The following is a 13774-nucleotide window of genomic DNA, read 5'->3' as shown; positions in this document are numbered from 1 at the left end:
ATCCATGAAGAAGAAACTGATGCCATAAACTGTCCTGTCATATGGGCTGTTATCCTGGCCTTATTCCATAGTTGCTCTCCATCTTCTCTGAAGCTGTATGAGGATATATTTGTTACTCTTCCAAGAATTTCTCAATAGTAGTCTTCATTGCTTTTTATTTTATGGTTAATCTCCTAACAATTGCTTGTAAATTTACCACATTACTAGATGCTATAAAAACACTACAGATACCAGTAACATACTACAGTTGAATATATCAGTAGGAAAGCAAATGTGAAAGGTTGTAAGCAGTGTACTTGCCAGCTGGATTTTTCAACAACTGACAGTCTATTGACTGAAACTTATCAATTGACTATAAGACTCTTGAGAACTATTTATAAAATGTGATCATTTTCTACTTGTCTTTGCTAGATAATGACTTAAAAAGCTGTTCCAAAAGGTGCAAGAGGAGAAAACTCTTTATTCTGGTTGAAATTATAAAAAGTTGAAGCCATAAAAAAAAATTGTCTTACCTGAAGTGCCCTGAGGAATCTGTTGCAGAGCCAAGAACTGGACTCAAATCTCCTGAGCTCAAGCCACTTAAATTTAACAATAGTTTATTCTATTTACAAGTTTCTCTTGTCTGAATGTGGACTGAAAAATGAGCACTGCATTTAAGTGTTATTTCAAATCTAGGTTTAGAAATTCATAAATTGTACATGCGTGCAGCATTCTAATACACTAAAAATACTGCTGAGATTTGGTGAAAAATAATGCCCTTCCAGCTATAAGAAAATAAGAACTAAAAATAAGGTGGAATGAAGCTTATAGTTTATACCACAAGCAGTGGCTGCGGTGAGCCGGATACAGGGATCCTGTAATGGTAATTTGAAGTGTTGGCCTATGTAGGCTCTGCAAATTATATGAACTCAAGATGCATATGCTACACTTTCAAAGAGACAGAGTTTGCTAGGCATAGATGCAGTAAAATGAATGAAGATTACTATGCAATTACCATTACTGCATGAAAAAAATCATGTAACTGATGGTATTACAAAATGCTGTACAACATACATAAGGTATATTTTGGAGGAATCCTAGCCAGAAAATGTTAGCAAAAGATTCTTAACAGTAGCGCAAGATTATGATCACCTTCAAATTAGAACAGGCAGATGACCCATCTAGTCTTAAGATGAAGGCTAAGATATTTATAAGAATATTATTATCTATAGTAAGTACAGACTAAATTGATAATACCTGAAAATCCTTTTCGCTTATGAAAAATGTCCTGAAAGTTTTATTTAAACAAAAAAAAAGCCTTTCTTTAGAATACCTCATATGTCAAAGGTCTTTTTAAATACCTCAGATATGTTTAGTTTTGTTACAGCACAGTGTAGTGATGTCACTGAAAACTCAGGTAACAACAGAAGCGTTGCAACATTTTAACACCAAGAAAGTCAGCTTGAAGAACAAACTATTTGCAGCAGAAAACATTGACTGCTGATCTGTCATCTGAGTGTTTGGCTATATGTACTCTAATTTTTGCATCATGAATTACATCATTATGGGACCATATCTATTAGCAATGCACAGATAAGTTACAGATGGGCAAGTCTAATCCATCCTCCCTCAGCAAAACACCCAGCTATCTTGCATTCAACAATTTTCTAGTGTTGTATGTTTAAAATAAATAAATAAAGCATATTTATTTCTCCTCTACTGGTGCTAATCTACATAAATCCATGCAAAATATTCATGAATACAGAACATGTTGCGGCATTTTAAAAACAGTCATTAAAATAAATGCAAGAAGATGCTGTAAATCATGGTTCCTCTATGAAATGAAGGTTCTATCACATCCAAAGTGAGCCATAAAATGGTACTATCAGGAAAAGTGATGTGTTTACCCAAAGTACATTTTGAAAATTTAGCACAGAGATAAAATGTATTTGCTGGGAAACCCATATAAAATGTACTAAGTTTAACATGTGCCCACTAGATAGCAGAAAGGAAAATAGATGTGCTTATATGCCTGGCTTCTTACACACAGCAAGTTGAATTTCAGGATCAATAGAATATTTCTAACCAAGTGTGTCAGACTTTTTTCTTTAAGCCTAATATATTCCTAACATAAAATGAAAAGTAACATGATTTGCTTTATGTCACTGTGTTGTATATTTGAATTAAATGATCACAATACTATTTAATAGCATAGAAAGCCCAAGCAGTAACTGATTACCAAATACAGGCAGAGAAAATTAAAAAGGAAACTTAGGATCATTCATCTATTCAATTGTGAGTTGATTATACACAGACAGACAAATCATAGATAAGATGTAGATTAAATTCTCTTTATCTGTATTACAGGCTAGTTTTTTGTTCATTACTTCCATGCTTTATCTGCATTGATCCATTAACATAGAGGTGCAGAGATACTGGTTTTGTGCAAGGTCAGTTCTAAAGGAGACATGCACTGCACAGAATAGCCAAGCAGTTCGCTTGGACTTTCATGTGTATGCTTGCTGGCAAAAGTAACTAAGCCAACCTAACATAACACACACAAACTGCAAATAGGAAAGAACTGAAGTATACCCCTTCTTTTTCCTTTTAAAGACAAGTTACCAAAAAAGAAAAAAAACCACACACCCTTTTACACTTTTAATCCCTATTGCCATATTTAACATCACTTTCTTCACCTTAGTAGAGATGCTTGAAAGACTTGTCCTGGGCATCAGATATGAACGCTATTCTGGTTAGCCTAGTACGAAAGCCCTAGAGATTATTCTGGGTTCCTGGAAGGGGAACGAACATCAAAATAATGATGGTACTTGGGAAAACAAAATGGCTTGCTTGTTTTGAAGTGATTTTCTGATTTTTCTTTTTATTCTAGTATTTTCCTAGTATCTACACATTTTCAGGTCCAAAACATGGATTGTGAGAGAGATCTGATATTGCCAGAGGGTATCACAATGGATGACACCTTTTTCTACCTTTGCAGGTTTCTATATAGTTATCAAATCCTGTATCTTTTCCTTATCCTTATCCTATATGCATTGGAAGATGAACATATAATTCATATAACTTTGAGACAGAATAAGAAAATATTGCTGAGATTACTAGAGACCTTTTGTGTTTTATCTTGGTTGAGAAAATGCCATTGCCTTTATTTCCAGATAACTGTGTAACTTTTGGCTAGTGTTCATTTGTTCTCCCAGGCACAAGAAGATACTGGGGCTTAGACAGAAATAGGACAAAGACTTGTGGCCTTGTGCAGCCACAGATAAACAGCAAGGCATATGCAGTACAATATTTAAATAAAACAGTCTCTCCCGGACACAGGGAGAGTAGTTTTACTCACTTGTCCTTTTCCTCAGATTGATGGATTATGCTCACGCCTGAGAATTGCCGTGTCATGAAAGTAAAATAGCATCAAGTACCTGCTACCCAAGGCCTCTAAAAAACAAGGTAAAGATTTATATGACCTTCATTCCCACCATAACACCTATGACTAGAACATCTATCAGTTTTTACTGATGTGAAATCTCATACAAATGCACAAACTAATGATCCTGATAGCCTGTTTCTAAAAATCCTCAATGACTGGTTGGATGCTTTCAGTAAACATAAGCCTTGGAATAAGAAATCTAGTTATGTAACTATGTGACTGAAAACAAAACCAACCCCCCTCCCCACACCGGTCCTCCTGTTTATAGCCTTATCTTGTTCAGCCACGGCTCCCATTAACTTGTAACCTTTTTGCAGCAAGGAAAACATCTTCCTAGGTATTTGTATGGTGCTGCAGAATGCTACAGACACTGAACACAAAAATAATAAGGTACCTATTTTGAAATTAATCTTCTGGAAAAGGAGGCACTGCCTGGAGATCAAATACAAAGTTGCTCTGTAGTATTACCGAAACAGAGCGCACAGGGAATTCAGCATGCCACTTGTGCCTCACGTATCAATGTTTCATTGTAGGCAGAACTTAAATTCTCCATGGTTATAAAGCATGCAGCGTATTGATAAATACAGAAAAATACTTAGCGTAGAGATATATGCACAGCTTTATTCTGTAGCAGTGACAAAAATTAGATGCTGCCACCAGATAACTACTAAGGATGATCACAGAATTACTTCCAGTATTTTCTTATTTCCTGTAGGACCGTTTTGACAGCATCAGCTTTGGTTCTGGGACTCAGACCAGCTTTAGAATCAAACTAAACAAAGTAAAAGCAAGCTTTGATTGCCTCAAACCTCACAGAGGTAAATAACAAAGTCTATAGACCTGGTATTTAAACCATTCAATATGTACGTGCGCACAAACAAGGCCGTGCCATACAACTCCCTCCAGACCCCAAACACAAACAGCTAGGCTTCTGACTGCAGCAGAGCTTGAGCAAAAACTCCTCCACCTAGGCATGCTTACAAACATGGCTCGGTTTGCCTGGCTGTAACAGTCTGACCAGAGGCTTGCAACCACAGTATGTGTAGGAGAGGAGCTTACACTTGGTCAACAAATCTATCCAGATAGCCTAAACTCAAAAACAAACAAACAAAAAAACCCAAACACCCCCACACAAAACCCTAAGCTGAAAGTTGTGAGGATACAGAAATCGTAGCCAAACTGAGCCATGATTGTTTTCAGGGTTCAATAATACTGCTTCTTCATATCACAAAGTTTTCCGCCCAGAAATCAATAATTTTGAATGACATTTACATTAACCTTGCAGACAGAACTCCAGGGCAATTCTGAACCCCATCACTAAAGATTGTTTCTTGTTCTTATGTTGGGCACAAAACCCCCTTTTTGAACACAGTTTGCAGTTATGTTAGTGGATAAGCAAGTATTACAACTGCTTCATTCATTTACGTCAGGAAAGAAATAGCTAGTTTTACCAATCAAGGTTCTGACCTTCATATCTTCTGACCATGAACCACAAATACTCCCTTGAAATGGACAACTACTAAAAGCTGCAAGAGTTTTGGCACTAAGTCAGTTTTGGAGGAGAAAAGGAGGATTAAAAACATAAAAGATATGTTGCAGAATTTGTTTCCATTACAAAGGCTTTATTTTCTGTTTCCAGTTCCTCATCTCATATTACTATAACAGGGTAATATTATGTGATCCTAGTGCTTAAAACAGCTACATTATATTTAGAGTATTATCCACATATGATTATTTCATATGCTGTATAAGAAGATTAGAACTGATTACTGATTTTAACCAGCAAAACTACTGGATATACATAAACCATTTTTTGGTTGTAATTAAAAACTGGAAAAACTACGTTCCCCTACCTCCCCCCACCTAATTCAAATTACTTCCACATCCTTACTCAGCTGACATTACAACACTAAAAGCATGTCACTTAAGCTCAGCTGTGGGCAGATACAACCAATAAGGTAATAGTACACAGGAGGAGGAAACAGGGAAAAAAACAGAGCCAATTATACTCTTTCAAGAGTACAAGACAGACATGAATTTCATAAAATGGAAAAATTATTTTCTGATTTTTGGATGGTTTCATGAAAGGAATAATGAATGAAATTGTTTTCTCATCTTACTGAACTATTGTCACAAAGATGAAGTACGCACTATAGTTCTTGGTAACACACAGCTCTATGTCTTGCTCTTTCCTGTTATTTTAGAATAGAATTGTTTACCTATCTTTTAGGTTTGCCTAACTTCAGACTCACTAAACTGTTCGGAGAGTCAATCAAAGAAAATTCTATCACACTGCAACCTTCTCAGTGCTCCATGTGCAGCTCCGCTCTCTGCTTTACTTATATAGTCCTGCCAGCATTACTTACTACTAGAATACTTCCTCGATCTTTGATTTAACAAGCAAATATACTCAAATTAGAATCCAGACAGACACACACAGCTTTCCCTCATGCTAACATTTAAATCAGCAGAAGCCACTTTGAGGTATATTCAGCACACAACATGGTTGCTTTTTGCCAAAGATAATCATTTTCTTCTTGATAATTTGCTACTGCTGTAACAGATATAGCCCTTCAGGATGGCTGCATAAACAGCTTCTCCTCCTCCTCAACTCAGAGATAAATAAGCCCATGCAATAGTCCCCCAAAAGGGAAAGCAGAAGTGCATTGAATAATCCTAAGACTCTTCTTTTATATTGCTGTGTCAAATTTGGTCTCTATAAAATGCCGGGGAAACTGAAAATTGTAAGGCTAATAAGATGTTTGCACAGCAATTGTTTCTTATGTTATATGGCATACTATAACAAACTAAACAAGCTGGGCCCAGAAAGCAAGAAAGTTGTCTAGGCGAGAAAGAATAGGCTAATTAAAGAACACAACAGAAGTGTAGGCAGAGCAGCAATGCAGAGATATGAAACCTGCATTTCAAAGATGTGCTGCTGCCTTGTGTGTTGGACAAGCCTAACAACACTTCACTCATCTTCACTGCATATGCAACCGATATACAATGATAGCAGTAAGTTGAATAACAGAAAGAAAAGAAAATAGGATGCCAGGTTCTTTTCTGAGGATTTTTTTCTATTCATTTGCTACCCAATAAAAGTAGATTACAATAAGAAGCCAGGCAGCATGCAATGCTGCTAGTCTTACAAAACTTGGACAGTGGAGTGGCACTGGAACAGTCCCCTTAGCATTAATGGCTTCTGGATGTCCTGAAACATTCCTAAACACAGCACTAAGTTCTCGGTAGATCTTAATGTTGGCTCTTAATGTATTTTGTTATATTCCCATTGTATTTCTTTATGTCCAAGTACTTTTCCTACATTTTATCAAGTTCGTGTCCTAATCTTCTCTAGTCAGACAGTGATCTTACAGGTATGTCTACAGTGATTTTATACTGCTAAATAAAATAAAGCCAGGCAGATGGCTCAAACAGTGCACCACAGATCATCCAGACTGCTTCCCAGTTTGCATGTTCCCTCATATTGCTGTGGTCTCTGGCTGCTAATATTCACTAGGGCAATGTCCAGACTTGGTTTGGGGGACAGGATTTTCAAGGGACTGTCTCTAGCAGGAGTACAGACCTGACTGCACCATCACTACTGCCACTCTAGGCCTCCAACACTACCCTAAGTAGGTTCTGAAAACTCTCTAACCTCTCCTCAAATTCTAATGCCTCTTCCCATCACACTCAGACTAAAATACCCTTAGAAATGAGAAAGCACCTATTTTATGCTGTGGAAAAACCCTTATGATGGGCTGAAACAGAACACTGTATTTTAGACACTTTGAACAGAAAAAACACACAAATTTATGTCCCAACACGAGAGACACTATGTGGGGCCCAGAAGAGACTGACCAAAAGCTAAGTGCTAGGTGTTGTGGACACAGCTAGTCCATGTTTCCCAGCGTTAGAAGGGTATCAGCATAGATGCAGCCAAAGCAATCTGGCTAGTGGCATGCACTCCTGTTTCTCAGGGAGTGGTAAATCAAGGACGTGAATGTTCATTTTCAAGTATGTCACACTCAAAATGTGTTTTAGAGCTTTCTCTGGCAAGCTCTGGGTGCCATTCTGGCACTTCGGGAAATCAGATTCCTCAGTCAGCAGAGTGCAGTCTCCTTTACTGGAGCCAAACGAGCTCCCACCGTGCCAGCAGCCAATGGTGGGGGCTTTCTAGGAAACCGCACACTCAGGAATGACAGCATAGACCTACCTTGATAGCTGCGTTCAAAGAAGATGCCTAAGTGCCAATTTAATGATATATAACGAAGCACAAGTTTCCTTCAGCAAGTCAATATTCCACAGTAAAACTCCAAATAGCAGGGAGTAAAGAGGTGGAACAATTAAACAATGTAGATAGCCATCTTGAAAACCACAGTCACCCTGAGAGTGAAAGCAGTTTTTTTTTTTTCATTGAAAACCATCTGCCTGGGGACTGTTCTACTGAAAATAAGAAGCCATCTCTAAATGGAAAGGTGCTGGTTAGGAGCATTCTCAGAAGAATAAGGACCAAAAGGACTGTGCTCCTGCACTGATTACCTAATTCAGATACTGATCTAAAAGTACTGTAGATGAGATGAAGATTGAGGCCTCGAATGTCTCCTCAAAAAGCTAAATTCAAAAGTAACCAATGTACATAATTAGGGGCAAGAACAGCAGGTAACAGCCTTACAAGTCTCAATAGCAGAAACATCCATCAAGCATACAGCTGAGGCTGCCATAGGTCAGTTAGGAAGAGTCTGACTTTAAATAGTCTCTCTATATTCCCCTTCTTTCAAACAGTAGCTGAACATCCTCTCAGAAATGCCTGTGCAATTTGTCACCTGGCGTTTGTGATTATATAGGAAACCTACTTTCATGTTTGTGAAATACACCTTGAAATGCTTAAAAAGTTAGAAGAAAAATAAAAGATGTATTACAGTTATATTTAAAATGCTTCTGAGCTCAATTCCAGTGGCTGGAGTTAGCAATAACCCCTAGAGGGGACTACTACTCTGGTTGGAAATGGGAGAGAAGAAACATGGGAGACAACTGGCTGCAATGAAAAGAGGCCCATCAGAGTTTAAAATGTTGTATGCTGACAGTGGGCTGCTTCAGCTGGCTGCAGCATTGTCCATGGCAAGCTGTTAGGATATGTATCCCAGAAATTACCCACGCTGACATTACTGAACATAGGAAAACAGTCTTGAGGCAAAGATGGTTCTAGATATCTTCTAATGAAACCTCAGGTAACGGCTGACTATCTCATCTAACGTAAGGCCGGGGGCAGATATCCCCGCCAAGGCGAACCTTTTAAACAGTCAAATTTAAGTTCCTATTTTGTCCAATCGACATATGACAGTAGATGCCTGAACACAGTGCTATGAAAAGTCTTGCTCTAATCTGGCTCATTTGCCTAGCAGCTCTCATTTAGCAGTGGAGTAAACAATAAAACATTTTCATAATTTAGAATTATGCATTCAAGCAGAAAAAATTAATGTTAGTCCAAAGTAATTTACACTGTTAATTAGGCAAGGCTTGTAAATAATTACATGCATTTTCCCTCTGTTTATAGATCCAACTAACAAAAAAAACATCCAGAGCTTATTGGAGAGGGAGCCTAAATTCCAGTTGCTACATAGTAATTTGCCCTTTAGCCTAAATTTCATATTAACCTCTGGGATGTAAAATATTAATGAGCTACTTGACTCCAAATCACCAGTGTTCTGAAAACTCTCTAATAATAGAAATTAATTCAGTAAATTAACACGGCATTTTCTCACAAAACTCTCTATATTTAGGCATGACCGACTGTAGATTCCATTTTTGTAACAACAGTCATTGAAGTATCTCAACAGAATGTGCTCCATTTCCATTTGATAGTGTGAGTCTAAATGGCAAAGGAACAGTGATGACGAGAATGGGCATAAGTACGGATCTTCAGGATACAGCCGTGATATGTCTAGATGTAGTAATTATCATGGAGATGCTATTTTCTAGCCTTTGCAATATCTGTAACAACAAAACACATGGAAATATTTTCATCAAATTTAGGAGAGTACCACATAAAGGTCATTGGAAGTTTTGCCTTAATGCACAAAATACAGGCAAAAATCAGAAAGAAATTATTAGCTTTCACTAAATCCTCCCTTTTCAAAAGGCTAGTGGATGGACTAATCCAAAAAGATGCATTCTGCAGCATTAATCACAACATTCAGATTATGCTCGCTTTGAGGAAGAGTAGCAAGGGGTCATGATGTTTCTCAGTTCCTTAATACTTCATGCCTTGAACAATCCTTTCTTTGTGCTTCTTTGAGGAAGATAATATATAAAGAAAAAATAAAACCATTTAAATCTACCTTATTTATATTATGAAAGATTTTTTCCACGCTATATTCACATTATTTCATATAGTGAAACATCAAAATCTACAAAAGGTAATTATTATATCTTGTTAACTCATGTTCCTTTTCTTCAATAAAACCGATAAATTGATTTCTTTGTTATGGAAAAAAGACCCCTATATTTTCCTCAAACTACCAGATTTACAAACATGATAAATTCAAGAGTTCTCCTTTCTCATCAGCTGCATACCATATGGAAGAATCTACATAAGTTTTAAAGTAGAAATTATTGTAATATCAAGGCAACAACAGGATAGAAATAGTTACTACTTTTATGAAGATAGGTCTAAAAAAAATGCTGGTAAATTTGGAAGAGTTGCAATGACTGAAGAACATCATTAGTTATGGAAAAAAACACAGGGTGTCAAAAAGTGTCCTGAGCTTGTAAATATAATTTGTACATTTCATTAGTAACAGAAACCTTTATTGCTGTTTTCTTTCCAGAGAAAACTTTTCATAGAAAATAGGTGCTTCATTCCTAAACTATGCTCAGATATACAGCAGACAGAAAACAAGTATCAGATAGCTAAAGCTTTCTGAATATAAAATATCAGAGAAATATTCAAAGTTATTTCATCTCCTGCTGTGCAGGCAGACTAACACTGTAAAGACACCGTCACAAGTTCTAGGAATCACAGTCACCAGCATGTTGAAAATTCTGATTAAGTAAAAAACTTTTAAAAATGGCAATTAATCTATTTTTATTTGCAATAATTTTCAAATATGTATTTTCTGCTTAGCCTAGAATCTGGCCCTCATGGCAATGTCCTCAAGTTACAGTAAGTAGCTATTTCATCCACGAAATACATGCACAGCTTCACCTAAATTTTTGTTGCAGAGTTGAGATTCTCTGCATCTTCATTCCCATCTGATAAGCTAGCCCTAGAAGTAAGAGCCACTAAGAACAAAAGCAGTTTTACTCCTATCTCTGTAACTCAGTCTCAGCACAGTCAAGTTATTTAATCTGTAAATAAACAGGTTTACTCATCTTTAAAATGATGAATTAGGAGTTTGCAAAGTGCTTTGAGCTCTCAGACAAAGAGGCTATGTAAAAAACATGTTTTTTGTTCCCTAGTTTGTTTGGTCATTCCAGGTTGTTTTCTTCTGCAGCCAGGTCTGAACAACAGCAACTGAACAGGTACTCTGAAGAGCAATCCTCCTAAACCAGTCACTGCTGCCCCTCAGAGAGCTGAGCTTTTCTGTTACGATGCGTGCCCACGTGTGTGAAGCAATTAAAAATTTCTTTCCTACAGGTGGTCTACCTGAATAACAACAATATTCTTTTTCATTCATATGACACGAATAAAGGCTCCAAGGACTATGAAAGCTTTGTTAGAAGTGGATTATGAACGTGCTCAATATGGAGATGAAAACAGTTATATGAGTCAAGAGATAAATTCAATGGGAAGTCAACTTAGACTTTCAAAAAAATGTGCTTTCAATATTCATTGCTGTTTTAACTCCCATCCCACTGAGTTTCAGTAGCATAAAATGTATTATTTTCTTTCAACCATATTGAAGTTTAAAGTATAGTTAGAGTTTTATTTTGCTGTTCATCTCTACGCATAAATGCCACAAGCAACAGAAAATGATTGTCTTTGATATTAAGAGAAGGAAATTCTCTTTATCTGAGGGGAGCAAAGATATGGGAGATGGGCAAAGACATGCCTAATCTGGGTGCACTCGTACTGTAAAGCATATTTAATAACATACTATGTTCAGAAATGGTAAATCAAAACTCAATGAACCACTTGCTTGTGCACTTCCCCCCCCCCCCCCCCATACAGTTTTGGCATGCACAGGAACAGAACTTGGAGTGTCTTATTTCAAAAGTATGAACCATAGGTTTTCAGTTATGAGTATTAATCTTGTCCTGTAACTGCCTTCAAGCTAAACTTCATACCTAAGTCACATTGAGCAATTATTTTAAGAATACAGTTTTCCTTTCTCCTTTCAATGATTTTCAGCTAGGTGATATGAAAAAGACTGTAATACAATAAACTTCTAATACTCTCAAGCAGGAACATAATAAACAAATATATTACTCTGTAAACATATAAACACATATCATAAGCATGTCACATGTTAAATGGAAAGATATTTCTCTTCTATGCAGCCTCTAATGCATAGAAATGAAGACAAATGCATAAAATGCATGCTACAAGTAACATTCCCTTGAACAGTAGTTGAATAAACAGCTATTGGCCAAAGAATGAGTTTTACAGAGGAATTAAATATGAAATAAAAATCCAATTTAAAAATTATCCCAAAATACGTCATCAAGATTCTAGAGCTGAATATCAGTTCTAAAGGATCACAGGGGGTATCACTTCTGACATCCAGAAAAACAATATGTCCATTTATTTTTGTTACAAGCTTGAATCTCTCATCTCTTCCAGGCAAGAGAAGAAATAAGAGATAGAAGTTTATCTATAGCTGGAAAACAATGAAAGGCTGTACACTGAGACATGCAAAACTGAACATTGCCCTCACAGTTACTGAACTGTGGAACTTGGATAACTAGAAAAATAAGATAGAATTAAAAATATATATATATACAAATGCAAAATATTTTCAGTAGACATCATGAGAATCTCTGCTCCTACACCAGTATAGGAAAGTTTAACGAATGAGTAATTAGAAACACTTCAAAAAAAAAAAAAAAAAAAAGGCAGGAAAAAAAAAGGGAGGGGAAAAAAGCAGCAGTATCACCAGCACCTTCTGCTACAGTGCTTGGAAGCTGTAACCTAAGGTTTCTCAGTAGTGAGCCATACATGTATCTATCAGCATATAGTAAATCATTCCTGGATTTATTAAATCAGATTGTGTTCGAAAGGCTACTTATGCTAATGGTTAACACCAAATGCTTTCCTGATGAGGGAGGGACCCTCTTACAGCACTTTGCATTACTGATCCACCTGGAAATCACCCATTGCCAAAAGCAACAACCAAAGTGCCTTTCCAAAACTGGCTTGTTATTCACACTCATGGTTCCTTCTTCTAGGGCTGATTCTTGCATTTAATCCTGCTGCATTAATACATTTAATTCAACAGCAAGCTTCTAACCAGTATAAAGACGAATTCAAAAAAAGACATACCTCCCACTTCTGAAATCAAATTCTTCCCAGCAGAAGCTCACATTCTGTACTGAAGCCTATGTTCTTCTGCTGTGAAGGACATTCCTATTTTCCAACCCGATGAGAGCAGGTAGGAGTAAGGCTGTATGGCATTTCCTTCTCATTTTACAATACATGAAGACTGGACAGCAGCCAGGCATTTCACAGTAACCCTTCTCCATAATGGGGAAGGAATTATAAAATAAGCAAGGTAATAGTTAGGATAAGTAAGTTAAAGAATATTCTTTTTTGAAGGAATAACTTCCTTAAATTTTTATACTAGCTCATATAAAGCTACAGATATATGAACAAATGCTTACAGAAGTAGAGTGAAAATAAAGGCTACCTGATAAGAAATAATATAATTAAATCCTGCAGGCTGCCTCTCTGTATATGTGATGTTAACAAGTTTCATATATAAAGGCTGTGTTTCTGGAGGTTTTAACTGTCCCTTCTCATGGTTCATATTGCCTAAACTGAGAAATGACAGACAATAAATGAATGTCCACAATCTTCCACCCTGTAAAATGCCAATCAACTTCTGTCAGCAGGGATTAAATGAGATAAAGTCACATGGAAACTAATGGATTGTGCATAGAGTAAAATAATTGAGTCTGAAAAGCTGGATAAAAAGATAAAATGTTATCATTCAAAAACAAAAAAAAAACAAAAAAAAGAAAAGGAGACAGAAAGAGTCTTGTTATACTAGCGGAAGTACTTGGTCAATGAGCCACCCAGCATTTCTGTCCCTTTAAAACCAAACACAAATTATTGATTGATTCCATTCAATTCAAAATGAATGATTCAAACTGATAAGAAAAGGTAGTAATGCTGATTCTCCAGTACCTGAA

General features: G+C 36.6%; 1 long non-coding RNA gene across 1 annotated transcript in view; it reads right to left on the bottom strand.

Moving 5' to 3' along the window:
• LOC135324500 (uncharacterized) overlaps positions 1-12970 on the bottom strand; it is a 48998-nt gene extending 36028 nt beyond the window's left edge. Inside the window, exon 1 of the long non-coding RNA XR_010385872.1 lies at positions 12906-12970. This is a non-coding gene — a long non-coding RNA (uncharacterized LOC135324500). The remainder of the gene's footprint in view (positions 1-12905) is intronic.
• Between the last annotated feature and the right edge of the window lie 804 nt (positions 12971-13774).

This window comes from Dromaius novaehollandiae, chromosome W, assembly GCF_036370855.1.
Source record: "Dromaius novaehollandiae isolate bDroNov1 chromosome W, bDroNov1.hap1, whole genome shotgun sequence".
NCBI classification, from domain to species: Eukaryota; Metazoa; Chordata; class Aves; order Casuariiformes; family Dromaiidae; genus Dromaius; species Dromaius novaehollandiae.
This window is presented reverse-complemented; position numbering and strand designations above follow the sequence as displayed.